Raw genomic sequence first — 26661 nt, forward strand, 5'->3', positions numbered from 1 at the left:
TCATGAGGGCTATAGCATGCCACTTAGCTGGTGTCCTGAATAATTCCTGAATAACAAATCTGGTGTAGATTTTTAATTCACATACAGTTCAATTGTACAACTGGATACCCAGATGAGTTTAATGGTACTTGCTCCCAAATAAGCAACCACAAGGAAAAAGCCTAAATCTCTGAACAGTAGCATTGACTATGGTAGATTATTTGCAGGTTATCTGCAATTAGGTAAAGGGACCCCTGACCATTGGCTCCAGTCGTGACCGACTCTGGGGTTGCGCGCTCATCTCGCATTATTGGCCGAGGGAGCCGGCGTACAGCTTCCAGGTCATGTGGCCAGCATGACAAAGCCGCTTCTGGCGAACCAGAGCAGCACACGGAAACGCCGTTGACCTTCCCGCTGTAGCGGTTCCTATTTATCTACTTGCATTTTGGCGTGCTTTCGAACTGCTAGGTTGGCAGGAGCTGGGACCAAGCAACGGGAGCTCAACCCGTCACAGGGATTCGAACCGCTAACCTTCTGATCAGCAAGCCCTAGGCTCAGTGGTTTAACCCACAGCGCCACCTGGGTCCCTTTATCTGCAATTAGGTCTACTTTATACAAATGTCCTGCTCATGGGCTTCCCATAGACATCTGGTTGGCTACTGTGAAGGTAGGACTAAGACTCCTGATTTGTTGCTCTCATCATTCTCAAGAATGAATCAACCATGCTGGCGAGGGATGATAGCAGCTGGAGTCTATTATCATCTGGAGGGTCTCTGGTCTGATCAGCAACATGATTCTTATGTTCCTAATCAGCAAGCTCCCTTAAATTAGAAACAGGTTGATCAGGATCCGGTGCATATGGACTCTGAAGAAAGTCCCACTGATTTAACAGGGCTTATTCCAATGTAACTCTGCATAGGTATCAGAAGCACAAGGAAACCTGGTTTGTAGAAGTACAACCCCTGCCTGAAACACCACCACAAGCACTGAAAACGCTCAGTGGACATGAAATACTGACAGACATAAACTTGAGAAGCAGCATTTTGCTGCAGATTCGCTTTTTTAATGTAAAGTCATCATTCTGGCCTTTTGTACAGTAATTATATAGCTTTTAATAAAATTCAAGTACAAAAATATATGTACATTTTCTGGTACAACTCAAACTCTGCATATGAAGTTATGGGTTTAGCTTTTGCTTCTGACAATAAAGTCTACCCAGTTTTATTATTGCATGCCATATTGTAATGGAATTAGGATTTCCAGCAGGCTATTAGAAAGTAATGACTGATAACCATGCCTGGACCTGTTTTGCAGCTTCTGTTTATACATGAGATCACAAATCGAACAGGAACTGGCCATAGAAAGCTCCCAACAGCATTAGTAAGTACAAGATATACTTTACTTTTTTATAAAAAATAATTAAACATTAAACAGGCAAAAACATTCCTATTCTCCACTCAAGAAAAAAAAGTTACAAGAACACATAAACAACCTCTAGAAAGAAAACATTCCTATTCTTGCAGGCTTTGGCTAATTCAAACTGTACAGACATTGTTTGTTACAGTCATAACCTTGGGTTACAAACGCTTCAGGTTACAAATGCTTCAGGTTACAAACTCGGCTAACCCAGAAATAGTACCTCAGGTTAAGAACTTCAGGATGAGAACAGAAATCGTGCTCCGGAGGCGCAGCCGCAGCAGGAGGCCCCATTAGCTAAAGTGGTGCTTCAGGTTAAGAACAGTTTCAGGTTAAGAATGGACCTCCAGAACGAATTAAGTTCTTAACCAGAGGTACCACTGTACTATGGTATGTATTTTTTGTTTTTCTATTGTAAACCACCCTGTGTTCCTTGAAGGGCAGTATAGAGATTTAATAAATTAATTAATAAATACTATTTAGATAAACAAATAGGAAATATCTGACAGTGTGAATGTTTTCTTTGAAGCAGATGTTTCTTTGGATCACAAGCCTGGCTCCTACAAAATTATTCTTCATCTGAATTAACTACAAAAAGCGGCAACACATGTATGCTGGCTTAATACAACACTGAAATGTCATAAAAGTTTGAGACATTTTTCCATGCAGAAAAACTAATTTGCCCTTCACCTCCCAAGATCTTTGGGCTGCATTGTGCCTCTGCCTCTCTGGTTTAGCTTCTCTAGTAAGCAGACCAAAAACTGTAACTGGAGCAAAACCACAGGGCATTTTGTATAGTCTTTGTTATTCCTCTTCAGCAATCGATCATGCATAGTTAAACCAAACAGAATGTCTAAAAAGTAAAAAAAACAAAAACAAAACTGTGTATATTGAGTTCATAATTATATCATCTCATTATAGACTTCATGATCTTAGCTACCCTTTTTAATTAAAACAATTTTTTTCATAGCAATAAAATCCCAGAGGAAAATTTGCAGCTAGTGTTTTGGTGGTCCAACTAGATATGAGGTAGCAGTTGCTTGGAGTTACAATTTGTGTGGTTCACCTAAAACTCTTAAAAATCTCATCTATTTAATTCTCACCTCACCTCTCCAATTGGAATCAGCACAATCACAACCATAATAACCCTAGTGGTGCAGCAATAAAACTGCTAGCATGTTTGCAAAGCTAAGCAGCATTTGGCATGGTTTCAAATTGTATGGGAGACTGTGTGTTGAAATTCCTGTATTGCAAGGGGCTGGTCTACACATGACCCTTGGGGTCCCTTCCAACTCTATAATTCTATGATTCATGTTTACTTGGAAATACCACAATTTAATGGGCTTCAAACCCAGGTGAATATGCTTAGAATTTAAGGGTATTCAATTTTGGCTAGATAATGATCCACAACTCCAACAGAATTGGGGGGGGGGGGATGAGAAAGTTAAAACTTCAAAATAAGCATTTCGCAAATTATCAAGATCATGATTTTTTTTAAAAAAATTACACCCCATACATATAACACCCAGAAGTTTCTTACATGCTTAACAGTTTCAACAATTCTGCAATAAGATCTGAAAATAAGGACTTCATAGAATCATAAGAGTTGGAAGAGACCACAAGGGCCATCCAGTCCAACCCCCTGCCAAGCAGGAAACACCATCAAAGCACTCCCGACATATGGCTGTCAAGCCTCTGCTTAAAGACCTCCAAAGAAGGAGACTCCACCACACTCCTTGGCAGCAAATTCCACTGTCAAACAACTCTTATCTATAAGGAAAAGGTGATGGTGACTCATTTTTTGTAAGGTGCTCTTTATGATTCTGTAACACATTCAAACATTCAGCTAGAACAATCTGAAGAGAACTCTGACCTATAAAATAGAAGTGGGACTGGTATTTAAGGAACAGATACAGAAAAATAAAGAAGAAAATAACATGATGGAAAGAAGCGTTCCAACTTCCAAAAAGGTATATCCTGAAGCAATACGGAATAGATGAAGAAGCTAATTCTTTTACTAAAAGCATTTACCATTAGATAAGATCCACACATGTTTTTAGAGTAGGCAAAGGTAGAAATAAGCAGAGGTTAGCCTGTCACAATCATGCCCATTTTCTTCTGAAGCACCTTAAAAATGGATGAGGAAAAAAATGCTAGTTTTGGAGCTCTTGAGTAAAATTGAGATCTATTGGTAAGTCAAACACTTGGGTGCACAAAACAATTCAAAAAAGCTTGTGATAAGAACAATGTTGTGAAGTACAAGTTAAATCTAACATTAAAAGCTGTATTGAAAAGAAAAGGAGGGGGCTGTGCTGAGAATGAATAGGTAGAGAGCACAATGCCATATGGATAAGGCTCTCATGTGAGCGAATTGTGGCTTCTTTCAGAAAAAAAATTCGGGCGATGCATGCAGGGAAAAGAGACAGAACACAATGCTTGCATTAACATTGGTTGGCCTAGCCTCTATGTGCTCTCATTTCTCCTTCAAGCAGAATGAAGGCCCAAGAGAAATTATTATTGGTTTCCAAGACTATGGCTGCATTCCTAAACAAACTTACTTGGTAGTAACACAATGAAAAAGTAGGGTTTACTTTTGGGGACATAGGCTATCATGTTCATGTCATATAATAAAACAGGGTGGTCCAACTTCACACGGCCTTTTTTTTGTAGCACCAGACATGGCAGGGAACAGGAAATAGTGGTTCCTGGGATGGTGGTGGAATTGGGAAGGAGGCATCAAGGCTCTGACAGGGTCCTAGAGTCCTCTCACCTCTTTCCCAAAGGCTACTTAGCACTTTTCCAGCTTTAGAAAGGAGGTAGGGGGCTCTAGGATCCATTCAGAACCTTCTCATCTCTTTCCCAGTGTCACCACCATCCCAAGAACTATTTCCTGTTCCTTGCCTTCAAATTGGAACAGTACCTAATAGACATAACCAAGACAGAAGACAAAGCATTGATCTCAAGGACTGGATCCACATTACAGCCTCTTGCATTTGCAAGCTGGTGCAAAAGCTAATGATGCTCATGAAGTGCAATGTATGGAATACCACACTATAAGTCCCTTGTTTATAATGCAGCGCCATGCAACATGGCACTGAGGCTCATTAAAAAACAAAATATTTTCATATGTTTGATTTACTGTTTTTATTTGTATAGTTTCACTGTTTCACAGCTTACTCTCCCAAGCTACTTTAAGAGGAAGGGTTGGGAAAGCAATCTAATGCACAAATAAATAAAAATAATAGTGGGAGGATCTACCCTTAACATGCAAGTTCCAGAACATACACAATGTAAACCAAAGTAGCCAATGCAGTGCCCTTCTAAGATCCATCAGTCCCAGCCAGCACAGCTAATGCTCAGGAATTACAGGAGACATACTCCAAAACACCTGGAAACCATCGAATTGGCTACCCCTGATCTAAACTACAATTAATCAATAAAGCTAAAACAGCATAAAACAAATTACAGACAAACTAGCAGCAGTGAAAGAAATTCAAATGCACAACAATACACCTCACCCTGCTCAAAAAGTCTGGGCAAAGAAGTGTGTCCTTCACACAGTGTAACTACATCAGTACGTAGTCATAAGTAGCTTCCACTGTTGGAAACTGAATGCTACAATAAGTGGAATCTTGGTCTGATCCAACAGGGTTCTTATTGGTTTTTGGAAAAGGCCATGGACATGGGGCTATACAAATTTACAGTATAATCGTGTCTGAACTTTGATAGCTCATTTACACATATAATTCACCACCCAAATGATTAACATGTGCATGAATGAATCATTCTTTCAATAGTGAAGAGTAACAAGCAGAGAATATAGCATTCAAATGTCTGTAAGATCTTTAAAAAAAAGTAACTAGATCAGCATCCAAGGTTATCTCCAGATGGAGAAACATACGTAATATGTAGTGAGGTTCTAGGAGAACTTGGGAGAGTTTGATTCCTTGTTGCTGATGAAATACATTTTGATAATGATAATCAGCTTTACCTAAGAACATATCAAGGAATACAGAGCTGTTTTGTGAGTTTTCCATGATTCCTGGGTTCTGAGGATTCAGCGTGCTTCTGTGTTGTTGTGGGTGTCCTTCTCCCCAGCCATTTCTTCCTTCGATCTTCCTCCCTCTTTCCATGTATTTTCTCTTTCCATGTATTTCTTTCTCTTTCTGTAACCATGTGAATTCTTCCTGAACTTACTACCTTGCCTGCATACTTAACTGACAAACCACCCTTTTGTTCACTGAACATATTGTGACATCAGAAGGTGCTGGGGCAGTTGTTGAAGATGTAGGCCCCCCACATGCAGGCTTTTTGCATAGGTATTAAAGCTACCCTAAGGTTATTGATTTCTGTATGAATTGGAACATTGTATTAATATTGCTGAGCCTAGCTCTAAATTATTTTTCTGTCATTGTTCGACTATGTCCTTAGGGAAGGTCTCTTTAAAAGTTATTTTATGGATTCAGAAAGCTCCACTGATGTCAAAGGCAATGATACATAGGGTGTCTTGCCTGTTTCCTACCTATTGATCAGAAGAGAGTAAAAAGGAATTCTGGAACTCAGCATGCAAGAGTAAGTTCATATAACTGAAGCAAAATTCCTAAAACATATTTATTGGGGGGGGGGGAATCTCTGGATTTGTTCCAGTAATGAAGCTTGTGTATTTCCATTAAATCTAGGTTGACCTACCCTTCACTTCTCTCTCTCTCTCTCTCTCTCATTTATCATTAGTTCTGGGAGATGTATTTTAGGATGTGTGATATATGGCATCTTGCTATGTGTAACATGCATAGTTGCCAAGTTTTCCCTTTTCTCGCGAGGAAGCCTATTCAGCATAAGGGAAAATCCCTTTTAAAAAGGGATAACTTGGCAGCTATGGTAACATGTAGTAAGGAATACTGACCTTTTCTACCTCATAAATAGTGGGAAATGAAACAAAAAGTTGCAGTATATTCCTTCTAAAATACTGTACTGTATTTTTCCGTGTATAAGATGCCCCTATTTGGGGGGACCCCATATTAAGAAAACACCCCCTCAGCACTACCCGTGTATAAGACAAGCCCCAATTTTAAACCTAATTTTTTGGTTAAAAAAACAAACAAACCCTAGTCTTGTACACGGAAAAATACGGTAAGTTCGCTTGCTTAGGGTTCCATAAGAAGAGCCCTGCCAGATCAGAACAAAGGCCCATCGAGCCCATCCTGTTCTCACAGTGGCCAGCTAGTTGCCTATGGGATTCCCACAAGCCAGGTCTGGGTGCAACAGTGCTCTCCCCACTTGCAATTCCCAGCAACTGGTATTCAGAGGCACACTGCCTCCAACAGAAGAAGTAGAACTCAGCCATTGTGGTTTGTAGTGTCAAGAATGCAAACCAGAACCAGAGGAGGAGAGCAAAGGGACAAAGGCAATGGCACCAGTTTTCAAAAGTGCTTTTTTAAATTTCATCTATTCACAAATTCTCAATCATACAACATGTTCACACACACTCTGCAGGGATACAGCTACCAAAGATAGTTGCTCTGTCTTAACTAGATGGCCAGTCTAGTAACAGAGAGGGATGAAGCGGGGTGACAGTGAAGCTTCACACTGGTCCTTGGGATGATGCAGAGGTCTTCACCCCAAAGTTCTGATACTCTCTCTGTCCTTTTGACTGATGTGTTGGCTGTAGGGGTTCCTTTTCGATTGTGAAGGCTATAATGTCTTACCTTATCAGGGTACTTTTATGCAAATGGACACAACCATCCAGAAACATATTTCTTCTTTTTTCAAAGATTGTAGTTAATAAACAAAGTCCTGTTTATAGCCACAAGTGACTTTTTTTCTTTTAGCAACCCTACAGAACCCCAAGTATTTAATCATCCATCTCGTATAAACAGTATTTTTTTCTCATGTTTTACTGCCTGTGCAACTTTTTCCAAATGCTGTTTAAGAAAATCACATGAACCTGACCTTTAAAGAGTTTGTAAGTGCTGTAAACCAAATTTAACTTACCTGGCTGCCCACGACAATTGGGGTGAAGCACCTGCTCAGGTGGCAGAAGTGTAAGAGGCAGCACTCTGCTCATCCCACCGCTTCTGCCACCGAGAGGGAGGCATTCCCAGGCGTGGCATTGCTGCTCATCTTCCTCACCCCCCCCCCCCCGGGGGGATGAGTGGCAACACTCTGAGGACCACCTGGCTCCTGCCAGATTCAGCAAGAGCCAGAGTGTGGCAGCAGTGGAAGTGGGGCACAGGAGGCAGCAATTTCCATTTCACCTCAAGTGGCAAAATGGGAGAGGACATCCTTGCCCAGCTAGTTCACACCAAAAATTGTGACACAGCCACTCAATATGATTGACCGTTTGGATTTACAGAGATTACAGTGTCCTACTGGTTCTTTCCATTCCACTAGGTTTCCATTATGTTACAGATAGATATACTCTCCTCTAAGACCACGCTCTCAAGCTCACCTGTCTTGGCTCTGTGGCTTATATAAACAGGCTCTTTCTCCAAACGTTTTCAGCACATATGTTTTATCCTAAGGTATAATTGCTACAATGTGCTCCTGCACCCGCCATGCCCAGTTTTACCCCTCCCCACTTTTCATTTCCCCTCTAATCCCTGGGGGATGATTTGTTCTAAACTGGTTGCTCCTTAGTTCCCATTGCCTAACCCCTGCAATCAGTTTAATAGTTGCGCTAACTTTAAAAATAAAAATAAAAAATTCAGCATCAACAGTCCAGTTCCAACCCAATTTGAGCAGAACCTGTCCTTTTTCTACAGACCTAGCTTGTCCCAAAATGCTCTCCTGCATCTATGAAATCCAAACCTGGCACCATTTCATCCATATACAGTCATACCTCGGTTTAAGTACGCCTTGGTTTGAGTATTTTCAGTTTAAGTACTCTGCAGACCTGTCTGGAACGGATTCATCCACTTTCCATTACTTTCAATGGGAAAGTTGGCTTCAGGTTAAGTACACTTCAGGTTAAGTACGGACTTCCGGAACCAATTACACTCATACCTCGGGTTAAGTACGCTTCAGATTGAGTACTCTGCGGACCCGTCTGGAACAGATTAATCCACTTTCCATTACTTTCAATGGGAAAGTTCACTTCAGGTTAAGTACACTTCAGGTTAAGTACAGACTTCCAGAACCAAATGTGCTTGTAAACCAAGGTACCACTGTACTGAGATGACACAGTTGTGCCTGTCTAGCTGGCCCTGCACATGGCATTGGTAGCATTTCAGAGAAAGCCACACTGTCGGTCCTGGATTTCAACATCCTTCCTAATACAGTACAGTAGTCTAAATTTCACTTCCAGGACTTTACAATTCCCCACATCATTGGTGCTAAAATGCACCATGACCACTGACTCCTTCCTAGCACTTTCCACCAGGCTATCTAGCTGTCGTGCAACATCTGTAAAATCCTGCCAGCATGGCCAACAACATGGGGGGAATGACAGCTTCCCCACTTCTGCATTAAAACTCACATTTGGCATATCTGGGAGACATTTTCTCCCATATGTTATTTCACTGTCTGTTGCTACACTTGCATTGTACTCCCCAAGGGAGCTCAGCCTAGTTACTTCCCTGACATTACTTTATCAGTCAAGTTTTAAAATAAAAATAAAAAGCTTTGCCAAGGGCTTGAGTGGAAATGTGCCAGATAGTAATTTCAGGAGTTGACTATCGGGGACTATTGATGTTAACATTTTTCACCACTGATTTATTGGATTTTTATTGGGTGTTTTTTTATTCTCTTCATATCTGCATTGCATTTTTAAAAGTAGTAAAACATCCCAGCTGCCTTCAGGAAAAGAACATGTGATTCATACAATATTTCAACTAAATAAACCTGCCATCTGTATTGCATAAAATTTTCGAAGAGAAAGTCTGAACCAACAACTTAATCTCAAATAACAACAGATTAGCTAAGAGAAGTAAAGGTTGCCGTTGCCATGGGACACTGCATGATGTCACTGCACTGCCATGGTAATCTCTAGGGAGACATTTATGCTCCTCTGGCCTACTTATTTTAAAACTCCCACCATGTTGATAGCACCCCCACATTAGCATAGAGAGAGACAATTCACATATGGCAATAGGGGGGGGGGGGAAACCTCTGAATTCCTCTGGGCAGCCTCACAAAGAACAAATTGCCAGGCTGTGATACACCATAGTACCCACTAACCAACCTTCCACAGTCTCTGAGGGCAGAGAATGCCTTTCATCCAAGCAAGTAAAAATCCCTGGCAATCAGATGGCTTATATTTTGCAAGACTTACAGCCAATCCCATACAAAAGTTAGATATGCCAAACTCTCTTGGCACACCTAATTATTCATACTATCAGCTGCTACCACAGCAGCAAAAACAGCCTGAACAGTGCAGTGAGAAGGAAGGAAGCTGTGCTTCCCAAGGCAGTAGCAGGGAGAAGATGAACAGAGATGGAGAGAAGACCTCAAATGGAACAATTTGCTGTGCATATAGAAAGTGGGGTGGGTGGGTGTTTTGCTGCTTCTTAATGCTCCAGCAAAGGAAGCAAGGAGTGGAAGTAGGCAGGATAATCTTTTTTAAAGCGTTTTCTCAGTATGCAAATAGGATGGGGTTAGGTTAGGAAGGAAATTCTGCTCTTTAGCCCAGCAACTAAAGAAGCAGGAAGCAGAGGGGCAGGTTCCCTTACTGGAAGGATGGGGAAGCTGTGACCATCCAGATGTTACTGAACTACCACTCCCATCATCCCTGACTACTAGTCATGGTGTCAGAGGCTGCTGGGAACTAAAATCCAACAGCATCTAGTGGAGTCACAGGTTCCCCATCACTATAACAGGAACTGCCTTGCTACCCCCTCCTGCTGCTTCTTTGGCATTTTGGTGTGCAAGGGCTTGCCTCCCTGTCATTCCCTTTGGGAACATGTCACACTGCATAAAGGTGTATATTTGCTTGTATTTCCGTCCCGTTAGCTGAAGGAACAGCAGGGGTTGGTTGAGGAAGACTCTCCAGGGTGCTCCCCATTTTTTGCAATTTCACGTATGCGCATATAGGCTCAGAAGGGAACCCCCACGTAAACGGGGAGTCACCTGTAGATTGAAACTGATATACAGTGGGACCTCGACTTATGAATTTAATCCGTTCTGATTGCACACTTGTAGGTTGAAAACTTCGTAAGTCGAGTTTCCCATAGGAAAAGCGGTTTCCCATACGAATGCATTGGAAACGGAAAAATTCGTAAGTCGAGGAAACCGCATCTAGCCGTGAACGGGTTTTCCGCTCGGATGTCGGAAAAATCGTAAGCGCAGCCACTTTTCCGTTTGTAAGTCGAAAACGTCGGATGCCGAGTAGTTCGTAAGTCGAGATCCCACTGTATAGTTCATATCATTCCAGAAAAACCTGCAGTTCAAAGACCACGACATGTTCAAAGACCTTGTCCAAAAATAGAATTCTCCAATACAGTGGAATTCAGGGAGTTTCTACAATAAATTTATCATCATAACCTCTTTCAAACTTGCTGAGACCTCACCTTCTCATAAGGAGGCATTTACCACTCCCACAATCCACTCAAATAGTCTTGCATGTTTAATACAAGTAATTTACCTGAAAACATGTAATTGCAACTTTGAAACAGCCCAATCTGAGTGGTACTTTATTGTTACTAATTAATTTAATGAAACAATGCATTTTTATAAATAGAAAATGTTCTGTCCCACTTCACTACCTGACAAGCAACATCGATGTCTGAGTCAGAAGAGGATGGGCAAGCAAGACTAGTACCCACACTTCACATAGATTTCTAACCCTTCAGCCATGATAGCAGACAGACGAACACTGTCACTTAGACCATAAGTGATTTTTCCACAAGAGACCCTAGATCTGTAGAATACCACAAGCCTGAGATGCAAGAAGTCTTGGGTTAAAACCTTGGATATGATCTCCCACTAGTAAAGGCTAGGCTGAGCCCGAATATGACATATTGTGATAACCTATCAGGTAAGAAATGCATAGGCCGGCTCTGAGGCTTCACTTGTAGAAAACCCCATTCCAAAAACAGCCAAGGCATGTTTCACAGGGAAACATAGTAAACTGGCAAACAGGTAAACATTTTACCAATCATAATACTGGAATGAGTTCTAAATCAAACAATTACAAATAATTAAATCAAAACATGGTCTTCTGTAAATCACAAGCGTAAGTATGGAGGGGAGAGGTTTCTTGTCCTGGTTTTTCTGAAGCTATTTTTAAGTACATATTTCAGTTCATCTCACATCTGAGTCATTAAACTGGTCCTTCAAGATAATGAAATCAGCAAAACCTCACCCCCTTTGAATTTCAAAGAGGGGAGAAACAAACAGAACACACCCAAAGAAAACCCCATACTGTGCATTTACTTTAAAGCAAGTGCACAAAATCTAGCATTTCCTCCTTTACTGTGAAGCTTACTGAAGTAGGAATGAGACAGATTACAGTCTGAAGAAAGAAAGAAATGTTATATTTTAAACAATGATGAGAGATCACACATTTGAACAGGTGCTATTTTGTACCATTTGATACCTACACCACTACTCCCTTCAGACGGCAGAGGTTTAGGTTCAGATGGGCTGCCTTCCCAGGCTGACAAGAAATACCACCCCTCACTTCCCTCTGCAGCACAAGCAGAAACCATAAAGGCTTAAAGAAATGCTTCAATGGAAATACCAGTGATAAGCAGCACAAATGAAGCTCCAGTTAGTTAAGGAAAGCCAAGCTTATTATTGCAATCCTATATACAGTACAGGGACCCAGGTGGTGTTGTGGGTTAAACCACTGAGCCTAGGGCTTGCTGATCAGAAGGTCAGCGGTTCGAATCCCTGTGACGGGGTGAGCTCCCGTTGCTTGGTCCCAGCTCCTGCCAACAAAGCAGTTCGAATGCACGTCAAAATGCAAGTAGATAAATAGGAACCGCTTCAGCGGGAAGGTAAACGGCGTTTCCGTGTGCTGCTCTGGTTCGCCAGAAGTGGCTTTGTCATGCTGGCCACATGACCTGGAAGCTATACGCCGGCTCCCTCGGCCAATTATGCGAGATGAGCGCGCAACCCCAGAGTCGGTCACGACTGGACCTAATGGTCAGGGGTCCCTTTACCTTTACCTTTATATACAGTACAGCAATCCAAGAGCATGTCCCATTCAACTTGGGGGCTTACTTCTGAGCAGACATGTAGAGCAGGCATCCCCAAACTTCGGCCCTCCAGATGTTTTGGACTACAATTCCCATCATCCCTGACCACTGGTCCTGTTAGCTAGGGATCATGGGAGTTGTAGGCCAGAACATCTGGAGGGCCGCAGTTTGGGGATGCCTGATGTAGAGGATCACACTGTAGAACACTGTAAGGACTTCTGTAATCAGAGGTACACACACACTCTATGGGGCAGCATTTTGAGATCATTCTCTAGTCTTTACATTTTCAGAAATTTATAATAAATATCACCCTATCAAGTCCAGCTTTCAGGCACTAATAAGAATTAAAATCACTTTACATTTTATAGACCATTTATCTGTTCAAGAGACAAACCTATCCAGTCACTTCCAGATGATCAGCTAAAGAAAATTTTCAACAAGCAGGACGTTTTTAAAAGTCTGCAAATGACTAATACCGGCATGTTTTGACAAGAATGCTAGTAAAAATTTAGGTAAGGTTATAATGTCTATGGATTTGAGGTTAGCTATTGCACTCAATATATTTTGAAATGGATCTTTTTTTCTGTCTTGAACTGGACTGAAAACAGATACCCTATTGTAAAAAAATAAAAAATAAAAAATAAATTATCATTTATTCAAAAGTTACAATACAGCTTTGTTCACTGCCATATCATAGAATTTAATTCTCTCTCTCTCTCTCTCCCTCTCCGTGTGTGTGTGTGTGTGTGTGTGTGTGTGTGTGTGTGTGTGTGTGTGTGTTTTACGATAATCTGTTTCCTGCCCTGACCATGTCTTTTTATCAGAAGGCACATTAATGTTATACTAATTACCGTAATAACTTTCTATAAACTGAGGGTTATATTAAATGTAGGGTTAAGCAGATCATTCTGTCAATGCAAGGATTTCTCCTTGTGCAACAGAGCATACTTCCCCTCTCCTCTCCCATGCACCCCCTAAATCTGTTTTGGATTCTCCCAACCCTCTGTAACTGATTTAGGGACAGCACATGATGCATTCAAAAAGGGGGAGCCCCATTATGCTAGCACTAATCCTTGCGCTGGTGCAACTATTTAGTTGACTACCATCCTGAACATTTATTTGATGGCTCATTCATCTGTGTTTAGACTCGCTACTCAACATTAAGAGAGTCTATTTCTTTGTGATCTTAATTACCTGGTAATGAATTTAAAGTTATTAAAGCCTGCCCCTAAAAATTCTTCACTGTTCACTTTTCTGAACTTCAGGAGGTAATGCCTCCTATTATGTAGCCAAAATGGCAGCACCAGCACAGAACAGCAAGGGACTGTTAAACTGGACGGAACCCCAAAGTTTGCAAGGGTACAAAGTGTCTTACAAAAAAGCATGAATAGCCCAATTAAGATCTCTGCGCCATGAGGTGTGAGGCTAAGTGGGGAGAAAAATGACAACTTGAATGGGAACCGGGGGGGGGGGGAGAGAATGAATGAGAACGAGTGGTTGGATTAGATTAGAATAAGAGAGCAGCACTCAGAGTTTGCTGGAAGAAATATCAACAACCTCAGATATGCTGATGACACAACCTTGATGGCAGAAAGTGAGGAGGAATTAAAGAACCTTTTAATGAGGGTGAAAGAGGAGAGCGCAAAATATGGTCTGAAGCTCAACATCAACAAAACTAAGAACATGGCCACTGGTCCCGTCACCTCCTGGCAAATAGAAGGGGAAGAAATGGAGGCAGTGAGAGATTTTACTTTCTTGGGCTCCTTGATCACTGCAGATGGTGACAGCAGTCACGAAATTAAAAGACGCCTGCTTCTTGGAAGAAAAGCAATGACAAACCTAGACAACATCTTAAAAAGCAGGGACATTACCTTGCCAACAAAGGTCCATATAGTTAAAGCTATGGTTTTCCCAGTAGTGATGTATGGAAGTGAGAGCTGGACCATAAAGAAGGCTGATCGCCGAAGAATTGATACTTTTGTATTATGGTGCTGGAGGAGACTCTTGAGAGTCCCATGGACTGCAAGAAGATCAAACCTATCCAGTCTTATGGAAATCAGCCCTGAGTGCTCACTGGAAGGACATATCCTGAAGCTGAGGCTCCAATACTTTGGCCATCTCATGAGAAGACTCCCTGGAAAAGACCCTGATGTTGGGGAAAATGGAGGGCACAAGGAGAAGGAGACAACAGAGGACGAGATGGTTGGACAGTGTTCTCGAAGCTACCAACATGAGTCTGACCAAACTGCGGGAGGCAGTGCAAGACAAGAGTGCCTGGCATGCTCTGGTCCATGGGGTCACGAAGAGTCGGACACGACTAAATGACTAAACAACAACTCAGAGTTGAAAGAACCATTGTCTGTACAGGTCAGTTCCTAATACATCCCCAGGGGCAACAGTGAGAGCTGCCTAGAGACACCAATAAAGAAATCCAATATTTTAATGTTGCTGGAATTGAGTACCCCAGGGTGGAAGACCCTAAAAGGTAGCAAGCAAAGAGAACAGCTTCTGCTCTTTCTAACTCGATTATCTTTTTTGTGTAAAACATTTGAAAATGAAATACTGCTAATTTTAAAGCAAGTGCAATTAATTGTCCCCGAAAATGCAGGATGAAAGACACTGTGGCTCAGAAAGAGTGTCTTCAGGCAGCCGTGTAGTCCAAGTTACAGTAAATACTGCAAGTCTGGCTCTGGGTAGTTACCGCACTTTGTTGTTGTTCAGTGGTATCAAACTCCTATTACAATGGGGATTGGCCTGAAGATTAGGGAGTGCAACAACCCTGCAATATTGATTTTAGCCCAGCCTGCAATACTGGGATGAGAGTTGTCCACAACACTCCTGTAGTGTTATTCAGTATTATACCCCTATTGAAATTTGGAGGTTTGTGCTGAGAGAAGCAGCACAGGCCACTGTTGATTTTGCAGGTTAGATGTGAGGCTGAGGCTAGTTTGGATTATAAAATATCCCTCATGCTTTTCAGGTTGCAGCAAACGTCAATCCATTCAAAGTGACCCATTCAAAGTGACCCATCAGACCCCCTCCTAGACCAAATAAAGCACTCAATTGCATTCAGAAGACTAATTGCCCATTAACATACATGCAGAGAGATGCACTATTATTATTTTTCAATCCCCCCCAGAGGTGCACTATTTTGAAGAAAACTTTTTTTAAAAAAACTTTGCACATAAATAACCAAATGAGAACACGGATGCTAACCCCCCCCCAAAAAAAACACCCTCTCAGACAGAGATTGGGTAATACAGGAACATGCTGCAAAAGTCTTGTTGTGACCAGGGATCTGCTATACATTCCAATAGAGGGTTTTGCTTGGTTTTATTTAATAGTTTTTCAATCTCATCCAGCAACTTTCAAATTAATATGTTGCCACCTAGTGGCTTGTTTTGACATCTGCTACCCAAACAAGCATGAAAGTGCCTATTTATAGACAGAGTGCCTATTCAAAATCTTCAAAATTTTATACTGCTATATAATAAATCAATTTATTTTTGGTTCTGTTGCATCAGACCAATGTGGGGATTAAATAAGTGTCTTTGAACCTAGCGTTAAAAAAATTCCCAATATGTGTTAGCATATAGATTTCAAATATATTAAGCACTTGGGGATTAGTACATTCTTTCTAATGTCTTGAATGAAAAACAGTAGCTCATAAGGAAGGCTAATATGCAAGTTAGCAAATCAAAAGCATCACTAAGACAGTATGACCAATATAATCAATACTTGACACTTGAGCTTGTTTCCCAGATTTAAAAAATCACCACAGAAAAAAAGCTTGCCAGTTTTACAACCAGATCCATTGCAAGTGTTTGTCTTCCAGACAGCAAGCCTTCTCTGAATCCCACGGGTCTTTTCTTATAACGAAAAATTCGTCTAGCGAATCCCATAGGAATGCATTGATTTTTTTTAAAAAAAAATTGCCCATAGGAACGCATTAATTGAATTTCAATGCATTCCTATGGGAAACCGCGGACACCAGGAAAAACCTCTGTGGGTGTCTGTGTATCCAACAGCACCATGGTGGCGATCCATTACATATGCACCAAAGAGTTTTTCACATACTGCCACCAGAGATTCCTAATACAACAAGTGAAATATTGGCTTTCTTTACTTACCTGAATGGGATATGAATCTGTACGGTAGTTGCACTGAAAGAATAGTTTTCAGAACCACTTTTATATAATGTATTATTTTAAATGAGAAATAATCAGGTTAAGCTGCTCATTATTCTTTAAAACAAAAGCATATCAGGAAATAGCTCTTCTTATAAGCAGACTCTCTTGGCACAAGCATTTCATTTACAAGTATCAATATATGGTACCTCGGTTTAAGTACACAATTGGTTCCGGAAGTCTGTACTTAACCTGAAGCGAACTTTCCCATTGAAAGTAATGAAAAGTGGATTAATCCGTTCCAGAAGGGTCCATGGAGTACTTAAACTGAAGCGTACTTAACCTGAAGCGAACTTTCCCATTGAAAGTAATGGAAAGTGGATTAATCCGTTCCAGACGGGTCCGCGGAGTACTCAACCTGAAGTATACTTACCTGAAGTATGAGTGTAATTGGTTCTGGAATTCTGTACTTAACCTGAAGTGTACTTAACCTGAGGCGAACTTTCCCACTGAAAGTAATGTGTGAGGGACAGGGGATATCGCGAAGTCCCTCCCCTCCTGAGTTCAAGCCAATCACCGAGCACAGGGGAAAGCAGAGAGAGTTCCGATTCCAGTAGGGAAGCAGGAAGTCGGGTCCGAGGCTCAGGCAAGGTAGAGGAGCCAGGGTCCCAGGCGGGACAGGAAGGGGCGAATAAGGGAGGGAGACCCATCCCCCCAACGCCAGAACTACGCAGAAAGAGGAGGGGAAAGAGGATGGGTCTGCCAAAGCTTTTGTGTTGGAGAAAGACGCGCCAAAAGCCATTAGGAGGTTCTGAAACCGACTGATCACATCACTCCGTGTAAATAGCAATGACTTTAGCACTGTAAATACGCAGCACCAATAAAAGAATAAAATGCAGAGCTGCGTAGTGTCGTTACTCTGAAGTAGTCCGCTCCGGCCACTGTGACAGCAACCTCCTAATCCTTTTTGGGCTACTTTGGAGTTGCCGGGATGAGCGTGTCAGAGGCGGAGAAATGGCGGCAGATCGCGGAGCAAGCCCAGCAAGAACTGCAGCAGCTGTCGCTGCAGGCGCAGGGGGAATTGAAGGCAGCTAAAGAAGAGACTAGGAAGGTCCAGGACGACCGGCTACAACTTGCGGAACAGGTGAGAGCGCTACAGGAAAGAGAGCAGGAATTAAGGGCGGTGGCGGTAGACCTCCAAAACAAGCTGGATGCAGAGAAAAACAAGGCGGGAGGGGCACCCCAAGTCCAAGTGCTGCCAGGAAGGAGAGCCGGGACCCTAGTAAGCAAGTTCAATGGAGACCCGAGGGAATATCAGGGCTTTGAGACTGAGATTGTGTATGCTCTTGAGCTGCACCACGCTGAGTTCCCTGATGATGAGCACAGGGTAGCGTTTATTGTGGAGCACCTTACCGGGGCAGCCAGGGAGTGGCTAAGACCGTTAATCGCAACAAAGAATCCTTGCATGAAGAATGTCAAACTATTTCTAGAAGGTTTGAAAACGATGTATTCGTCCGATAGTCATATGGACCAGACTAAGGAGGAACTTCATAATTTACGCCAAGGAAATATGACAGTTCGCGCGTATTGGGCGAAATTCACCATGCTGGTGCACAGATTGGGGTGGGAACTCGAGTCACCCCCAATGCAAGCGGCGTTCTACTTGGGGTTGCATGAGGAGGTGAAGGATGAGCTCTCAAGAGGTCCAAAGCCCAGTAATATGGATCAGCTGAGCAAAGCGGCTCTGGCGGTGGGGGTGAGACAGGAATCCCGGTGGAGCGACAAGCAAGCAACGCGCGCAAAGCGGGCTTGGTTCCCACGGTCGCAGGAGAAGCCACTCCCCCAACAACCCTTTCAAGCCACGCCTGGGGCCAGTCAGGACCAGGAACCCATGCAGATTGATAGCGCGCGCGCGCGCGGGCTTTTCAAACCCCAGCGGCGCCAAGATGCAAGGAGGGAAGGGGCGGGAATTGCTTTCTCTGCAACTCCCCCCAGCATCTCGTCAGAGACTGCCCACATCGCAGGGAGTGGCAAGGAAAGGCGGGAACGGTTGTGCCCTCCCCCACTGACGCAGCACCACAGCAGGGAAACGGGAAAGCCTGGCTGCAGGAGACAAGGGGCAGCAGCCAGGCACAGTCAGCAGACAACAGCCCCAGCCCACCCACCCGCACAGAGAGGAGCAGAGCCAGCCCACCCCTCCCAGAGCAGGAGTGGTTCTAGAAGTGACGCTCACGCTCCCAAATGGCTATCCCCTGACAGTCCTCGCCTTAATTGACAGTGGGGCGTCAGCGAACTTCTTCTCGAGAAACTTTGCAGAAGAGCACCAGATCCAGCTTCTGCAGCTGGATTTTCCTCTGCACGTGGCAACCATTGACGGCAGAGAGCTGCTGGGAGGGGCCATCACTCATCAAACCCCCCCCATGAGAATGACGGTGGGGAGGCACTCAGAGACACTGGCATTCAACGTCACCACCATCTCCGACCCCCCCATCGTCTTGGGCATGAGCTGGCTGGCGCGCCACGACCCCTCCATCAGTTGGCACCAGAGATGCATCACTTTTGGATCGGACTTTTGCCTGGAACATTGCATGCAGCACCAACCAGGGGAGGGGCCTCCGATAGCCACGGTGGCCACCATGCACCTCAAAGGGGGTGAGGCGATACCCAAGCCGTACTGGGACCTGCAGGAGGTCTTCAGCGAAGCGGAGTCCGACCACCTACCCCCACACAGGCCTTTTGACTGCCAGATCAACCTGGTGCCAGGGGCAACTATACCCCCAGCCAAGCTGTACGCCATGTCAGACCAGGAACTGGAGGATCTGCGCGCTTTCATCGACAAGAACCTCAAGCGGGGGTTCATCAGAGAAAGCAAGGCAGCAGGGGGCAGCCCGGTCTTCTGGGTGGACAAGAAAGACACACAACAGCGCCGTCTTGTGGTGGATTTTAGACGACTGAATTCAGTGACAGAGCCAGTGGCTTTCCCCATGCCCAGAGTGGATGATCTCCTGACAGCGGCACGCAGGGGCAAGATTTTCACCAAGCTAGACCTGAGGGGGGCGTACAACTTGATCAGGATCCGGGAAGGCGATGAATGGAAAACCACGATGTTCACGCCTCTGGGCTCCTTTGAATATCTCGTGATGCCCTTCGGGTTGCAAGGGGGCTCAGCATGCTTCCAGGCCTTCATGCACCACGTCCTGGGGTCCCTCCTTTTCAGGAAATGCTTGGTCTTCCTGGATGACATCCTTATCTACTCCGATGACCCAGTGCAGCATGTGAAGGATGTCAGGGAGGTGTTGCAGCGCCTGAAGGAGAACCACCTGTATGTGAAGCTGGAGAAGTGCAAGTTTCACACCAAGGAGGTGGACTTCCTAGGCTACAAGCTGTCAGACAAGGGGCTGGCGATGGACAAGGACAAGGTGCAGGCCATCCTGGACTGGCACAGCCCCAGGACGCGCAAAGATGCCCAACGCCTACTAGGCTTCGCCAACTTCTACAGGAAGTTCATCAAGAACTTCTCTCGCGTTACGGCTCCCATCACTGACTGCCTGAGAGGCAAGCAGAAGTTCAGGTGGACACCAGAGGCGCAAGCAGCGTTTGAAAGCCTCAAGAGGGTGTTCGCCTCAGACCAGAACCTGTTCCACGTGGTTCAGGACGCGCCCCTACGCGTGGAGACAGATGCTTCTGATAAAGCTGTGGGCGCCATTTTGTTGCAACTGGACGCCAACAGAGAGTGGAGACCCTGTGCCTTCTTCTCCAGGAAGTTGACCCAGCCAGAGCGAAACTACACGGTGTTTGATCGGGAACTTCTTGCGATCCACGCTGCATTCCAGCACTGGAGACACTTCCTGGTGGGCGCCAAGCACCCCATCCAGGTGTGCACAGACCACAAGAACCTGGAGTTCTGGAGAACTGCCAGGGTGCTCAACCAGCGGCAGATACGGTGGGCAGAGTTCTTCTCGAACTTCAACTTCTCCATACACTACATCCCGGGAGAGCAGAATGTCAGGGCGGATGCCCTCTCCCGCAAGCCAGAGTACATGGAGGAGGAGGCGCCACCGGCACCCAGGCACATCTTCCCCCCGTCAGCTTGGTCCTGCGGAGCAGCAGTGGTAAGCGAGGCAGAACTCACAGCACTGACGGCAGCGGATGAATTTGCCAACCGCATCTTCAGAGAACTGAGAAGGGGGGGGGAGCAGGCAACAGACTTTGCAGAACGCAGGGGGCTGCTTTTCTACAAGGGTGCACTGTACCTGCCCACCACCCAGCTCAGACGTACGGTCCTCAAGCAGATGCACGACAACCCAACGGCGGGTCATTTTGGGAGGGATAAAACCACTCACCTAGTCATGAGACACTTCTGGTGGCCAGGGGTGCGGGAGGATGTGAGGGATTATGTAAGGGGCTGTGACACCTGCCAGCGGGCAAAGGTGGTCAGAGCGCCACCAGCAGGTTTGCTGGAGCCCTTAGCCACACCGCACAGGCCGTGGGAAGTAGTGTCCATGGACTTCATCACAGACCTGCCCTCATCCAGGGGCAAGACCGCAGTGTTGGTGGTGGTGGACCTCATGTCCAAAATGTGCCACTTTATACCGTGTGCCAGGGCGGTCTCTGCTGAAGAGACAGCCAAACTGTTTGTGGATCACGTATTCAGACTGCATGGATTACCTTTAAGGGTTATTTCGGATCGTGGCCGCCAATTTGTTTCCAGGTTCTGGCGGCGGCTCATGAACCTCCTGCAGGTGGAGGTCAGCTTGTCGACGGCTAGACACCCGCAGACCAATGGACAGGCGGAGAGGGTCAACGCCATTCTGCAGCAGTACCTGAGATGCTACGTCAGCCAGCGGCAAACGGACTGGGTGGATCGCCTGCCACTGGCAGAATTTGCCTACAACAATGCGGTGCACGTCTCCACAGGGGTGTCGCCCTTTAAGGCCAATTACGGGCGTGACCTCAGATCTTTCCCAGAGAGGGAGGGGGAGGAGGAGGAGGAGGGCCCACAGGCTGAGGATTGGGCAGAGGAACTGGAGACGGTGCACCAGCAGCTCAGAGAACACTTGGAGAGAGCCAAGGAAGCGTACAAGAAGGGGGCAGATCGCCACAGGCGACCGGGGGAGGTCATTAGGGTGGGGGACAAAGTGTGGTTGTCCTCGGAGGGCCTTCCCATCAGAGGGCGATGCAAAAAGCTGGCGCCCAGAAGGTTGGGCCCCTTCACGGTCACGCAACAGGTAAACCCGGTGGCATACAGGCTGGCACTGCCAGAGGACATGAGGGTACACCCAGTGTTTCATAGATCGCTGCTGTCGCCGTACAGGGAAAGCAGCAGGCTCCGAGACAGCGAACAAACCCCTGAGGGAGGGGGGGAGAGGGAAGGCAGGGAGCAACTCAATGAGGCCACGGCCATCCTGGATTCAAGGTGGGGGGTGGGGGGACTGGAGTACCTCATGGCATGGGAGGATGCTCCACCGTCCCAGAATGAATGGGTCCCAGCCACTCAGATACAGGAGGAATTCCTGGTAGAAGAATTTCACGCCCTCTTTCCCCATAGACCCAAGCCCTGGCACATGGAAAGGGAGGGGGAGGGGGAGGAAGCACGGGAGAGCAGTTCACCATGGCGCTGGGAAGCGGAGTTTGAGGAACCAGAGGATGAGGTATGGGTGTCACCGAGATCCACCCAGTCAGAGGAAGGAGCAGATTGGCAGAACATTTTTACCCCCACCAGCTCTGACGCCACGGACTTTTTGGGATTCCCATCCTCCCAGGCGGAAGGGGGGGGCTTGCAGGACTGGGGGGAGGTGTTCACACCAACGGGCTCGGAAAGCACTGAGTTCTTAGGCTTCCAGTCGTCACCGACACCTGGGGGGGACCTGGGGAGGGGTGAAGGAGAGCTTGGGAGGGGGGTGGATGTGAGGGACAGGGGATATCGCGAAGTCCCTCCCCTCCTGAGTTCAAGCCAATCACCAAGCACAGGGGAAAGCAGAGAGAGTTCCGATTCCAGTAGGGAAGCAGGAAGTCGGGTCCGAGGCTCAGGCAAGGTAGAGGAGCCAGGGTCCCAGGCGGGACAGGAAGGGGCGAATAAGGGAGGGAGACCCATCCCCCCAACGCCAGAACTACGCAGAAAGAGGAGGGGAAAGAGGATGGGTCTGCCAAAGCTTTTGTGTTGGAGAAAGACGCGCCAAAAGCCATTAGGAGGTTCTGAAACCGACTGATCACATCACTCCGTGTAAATAGCAATGACTTTAGCACTGTAAATACGCAGCACCAATAAAAGAATAAAATGCAGAGCTGCGTAGCGTCGTTACTCTGAAGTAGTCCGCTCCGGCCACTGTGACATAATGGAAAGTGTATTAATTCATTCCAGACGGGACCACGGAGTACTTAAACTGAAAGTACTCAAACCGAATCGTACTTAAACCGAGGTATGACTGTACTTCATTTGATTACACATAATCAACTTCACAAACTTTCTCGGTAGTGGCACCCACCCTGTGAAACACCCTCCCATCAACTGTCAAGGGAATAAGTAACTATATAACCTTTAGAAGACATTTGAAGGTAGCCCTCTATAGAGAAGTTTTTAATGTTTGCTATTTTATTCTGTTTCTGTATATGCTAGGAGCCACCCAGAGTGGCTGGGGCAAGCTAGTCAGCTGGGCAGGGTACAAATAAAATTGTTGTTGTTGTTGTTGTTATACACAAAAGTTGTTCATCTGTATGCCAACCAGGGAAGATGAAGATAAATATTGGGCAGTATCCAATGAAGTGTTTCCACTAGTGCAAGGTCCCTTGGCTGAGCGATGAAATTTCCCTTCCCTCTCCTCATGCATCCCCTAAATCTGTTCTGAGGTTTTCCCCAATCCTATGAAGCAAATTTGGGGAGGTGCCAGAGGGTGGGACACATGAAGAGAGGAGAGGGAGGGGAAATCCTTGCACAAGAAAAAGCACTTTGCTGAACACCTCCCATACTGAAGAAGTGTGCATGCACCCAAAAGCTCATACCAATGACAAACTTAGTTGGTCTCTAAGGTGCTAATGGAAGGAATTTTTCTATTCAATTTTTATTTTGTTTCGACAGCAGACCAACACGGCTACCTACCTGTAACCTCCTATACTAATTTGATAAAAGATTTATATTAGCCCAACAGGCCTCAGTTGCCTTCATTGTTGCCAGAATCATATAACAAATTGTGAAAACAGGAAACTGCAGCATTTTATCAAGAGGGATTCATCTTTCCAGCCTGACTTCAACAATATATTGGTATATTGACTGATTGATACCGGTAGATATTGATAAATTGATATGTTTTTAAATGATCATAATTTGAACATTCTGGTTCAACACCATGGAATTCTAAGACCAATGCTTTAGTGCAGGCATCCCCAAACTTCGGCCCTCCAGATTTTTGGCCTACAACTCCCATGATTCCTAGCTAACAGGACCAGTGGTCGGGGATGATGGGAATTGTAGTCCAAAATATCTGGAGGGCCGAACTTTGGGGGTGCCTGCTTTAGTGGCTTAAAGGCAATCCAGTTCCAGCATGTATGCCCTACATTTCTCACTTTACTGCCTTTCAAAAGAAAAACCACATTTACACTCCTGGAAGATGTTCCAAAAGTATATGCAATGACAAGAAATGCTTTATTTACTCCATACATAAACAGGTCTAAACAGAATGTGAACTTGCTTAAACTATCACAATATGAATTAAAATCTAACTGTAATGTTAGAAGTATTTAGAGAGAGAAAATTCAGTGGACTTCTTGATACTACTTGTCTGAATAAAATGGCTAGAAGGGGACCATAACTGCTTTTAAAGTACCAGTAAATACACCTCAAGATAGCCAGCTGAAGCTTAAATGACCTTGCAGGTTTATAAAATCTTATTACTTTAATGTAACACTCAACTAGTCACTTACCCCCCCCCCAAATGACAAGGCAGCCTTATTCACCCCGTAACAGTCAGCAATAGGAAGTGTTAAATGTACACGCTCACACCTATGGCGCTGCTCTTTATGGTTGACCTGTATTAAATAAATGTGGCACACAGCACCCTTTCATTCTCTTTTCTAGCTTTAGAGAGGTACTAGAAAGCTAGATTACTATATTCCACAGAAGCACAAAGTGCATCAGGCGCTCTTTTTAACTCCTTCCCTCTTTGTTTTTAAAGGTCAGTAAACAGAGAGAAAGCTAAATCTCCAGTAGTGTTGTATAAGAGAATGAGGGTAAACAGGAGAGAGGATGTATAACTGCCTAATTATTTAAAATGCTGACCTGCATTAGAGGAGAAATGCCACAGAGTTAGATCATTTATACAGATAGTAGCATAGTGGAAACTTAAATCTCCTCAGACTTCTAGAATGCCTGTGTATTTGCCCAAATGCAGTATTTATTAAGAATAAATCTTCAATCCTACACAGAAGCCACAACATTTTTAGTAATGAGTTAATGTGACACGAGAAAAGTGCAATGTAATAGCATTAATCCAAATGTGCTCTAAGAAATGTGTCAGTACTCAGCAGGAGCAAGCCAATGTTATAAATAACAGGTTTCACTGTAAAAACCAAACTATAATGTGAAAGGAATAGGATATTTAAAAATAAATTCATATTAAAAGAAACCATCAAACAGCTAGAGAAAGCTGTTTCTTCTTGTTACTGAATATATCAGAGTATTACAATTGGCTTCTAAGTAGCTAACAAATACATAAAACATGTTTTATGCTGAATAAAACTACTTTGGCATAGGTCAAGAAAAATATACTTAACAGCAGTTCACCAACCTTTTAGTGTAAACTGGGCCAACAGAGCTCACTCTCATTCCATTAAGAAAGGACCCATTCAATCTTTCCCCATGTAACTAAAACACTCCTTTCCTTATGTCTGCTGGTCAACCCATTTAATCAGAATTTTAATTTATACTTGTTAGCTAATACAAAGCAATCAAAGTGATTCAACAGGATTTCAAGATGCAAGCAACAATTATATATATGCATGTTAAAAATCGTGTCTCTTCTGACTTTTATTACTTTGAATTTCTAACGTTTAAACCAGAAATTTATTTAAGCATTGTCCAAGACCCAGAATTTTGCCAGTCGCTACAAAGCAATACCACAAAATTGAGACATCCAGCATTATTTAAACAGTGGTGTAAACAAACATAGAAAGTGACTTTTTCTGTTTACACACAGCATTGGAATTCAGATGGAGAAACCAAGTGTCAAACCCAAGAACAGTTTTCCAGCAGACAGACAGCACCTTTGGGGCAGATGAGGCAGGAAGAAAAAGTACTAATATATGTTGAATCAAATCATTTGCAGTTTAATCCTTCCACTAATACACCCAGCAGGAATCCTCACCACTAATCCTTGCCTCATTTTCTATGTACTCTCACATTTGGAGCAAGGCACCATTGTGGGAGAAAAGGATTTGATCACATGTATCTCAATTTGATCACATGTATCTCAATTTATGGGACACGGGTGGCGCTATGGGTTAAACCACAGAACCTAGGGCTTACTGATCAGAAGGGCAGCGGTTCAAATCCCCGCGACGGGGTGAGCTCCCGTTGCTCGGTCCCAGCTCCTGCCAACCTAGCAGTTCGAAAGCACGTCCAAGTGCAAGTAGATAAATAGGTACAGAGGGAAGGTAAACGGTGTTACCGTGCGCTGCTCTGGTTCGCCAGAAGCAGCTTTGTCATGCTGGCCACATGACCTGGAAACTGTACACCGGCTCCCTCACCAATAACGCGAGATGAGCACCGCAACCCCAGGGTCGGTCACGACTGGACCTAATGGTCAGGAGTCCCTTTATCTTTACCTATCTCAATTTATGTTCACTATTGCTTGATATATATCACATGGGAGCTCAATATACATGTAATCTATGCTTGCCTCTGATGAATGTTTAAGGATTGTAGGCATGCTGAGCCCTGAACCACAATTACACACAGTAATACCTGCCAACACTGCAGCCATTCTTGCTCCATCTTAGTTCACCACAAAAAC

At 44.5% G+C, this 26661-nt stretch overlaps 1 protein-coding gene across 5 annotated transcripts in view; it reads right to left on the reverse strand.

Moving 5' to 3' along the window:
- SRPK2 (SRSF protein kinase 2) overlaps positions 1-26661 on the reverse strand; it is a 93939-nt gene that overhangs the window by 66203 nt on the left and 1075 nt on the right. The window lies entirely within an intron of this gene.

This window comes from Zootoca vivipara, chromosome 10, assembly GCF_963506605.1.
Source record: "Zootoca vivipara chromosome 10, rZooViv1.1, whole genome shotgun sequence".
NCBI classification, from domain to species: domain Eukaryota; kingdom Metazoa; phylum Chordata; class Lepidosauria; order Squamata; family Lacertidae; genus Zootoca; species Zootoca vivipara.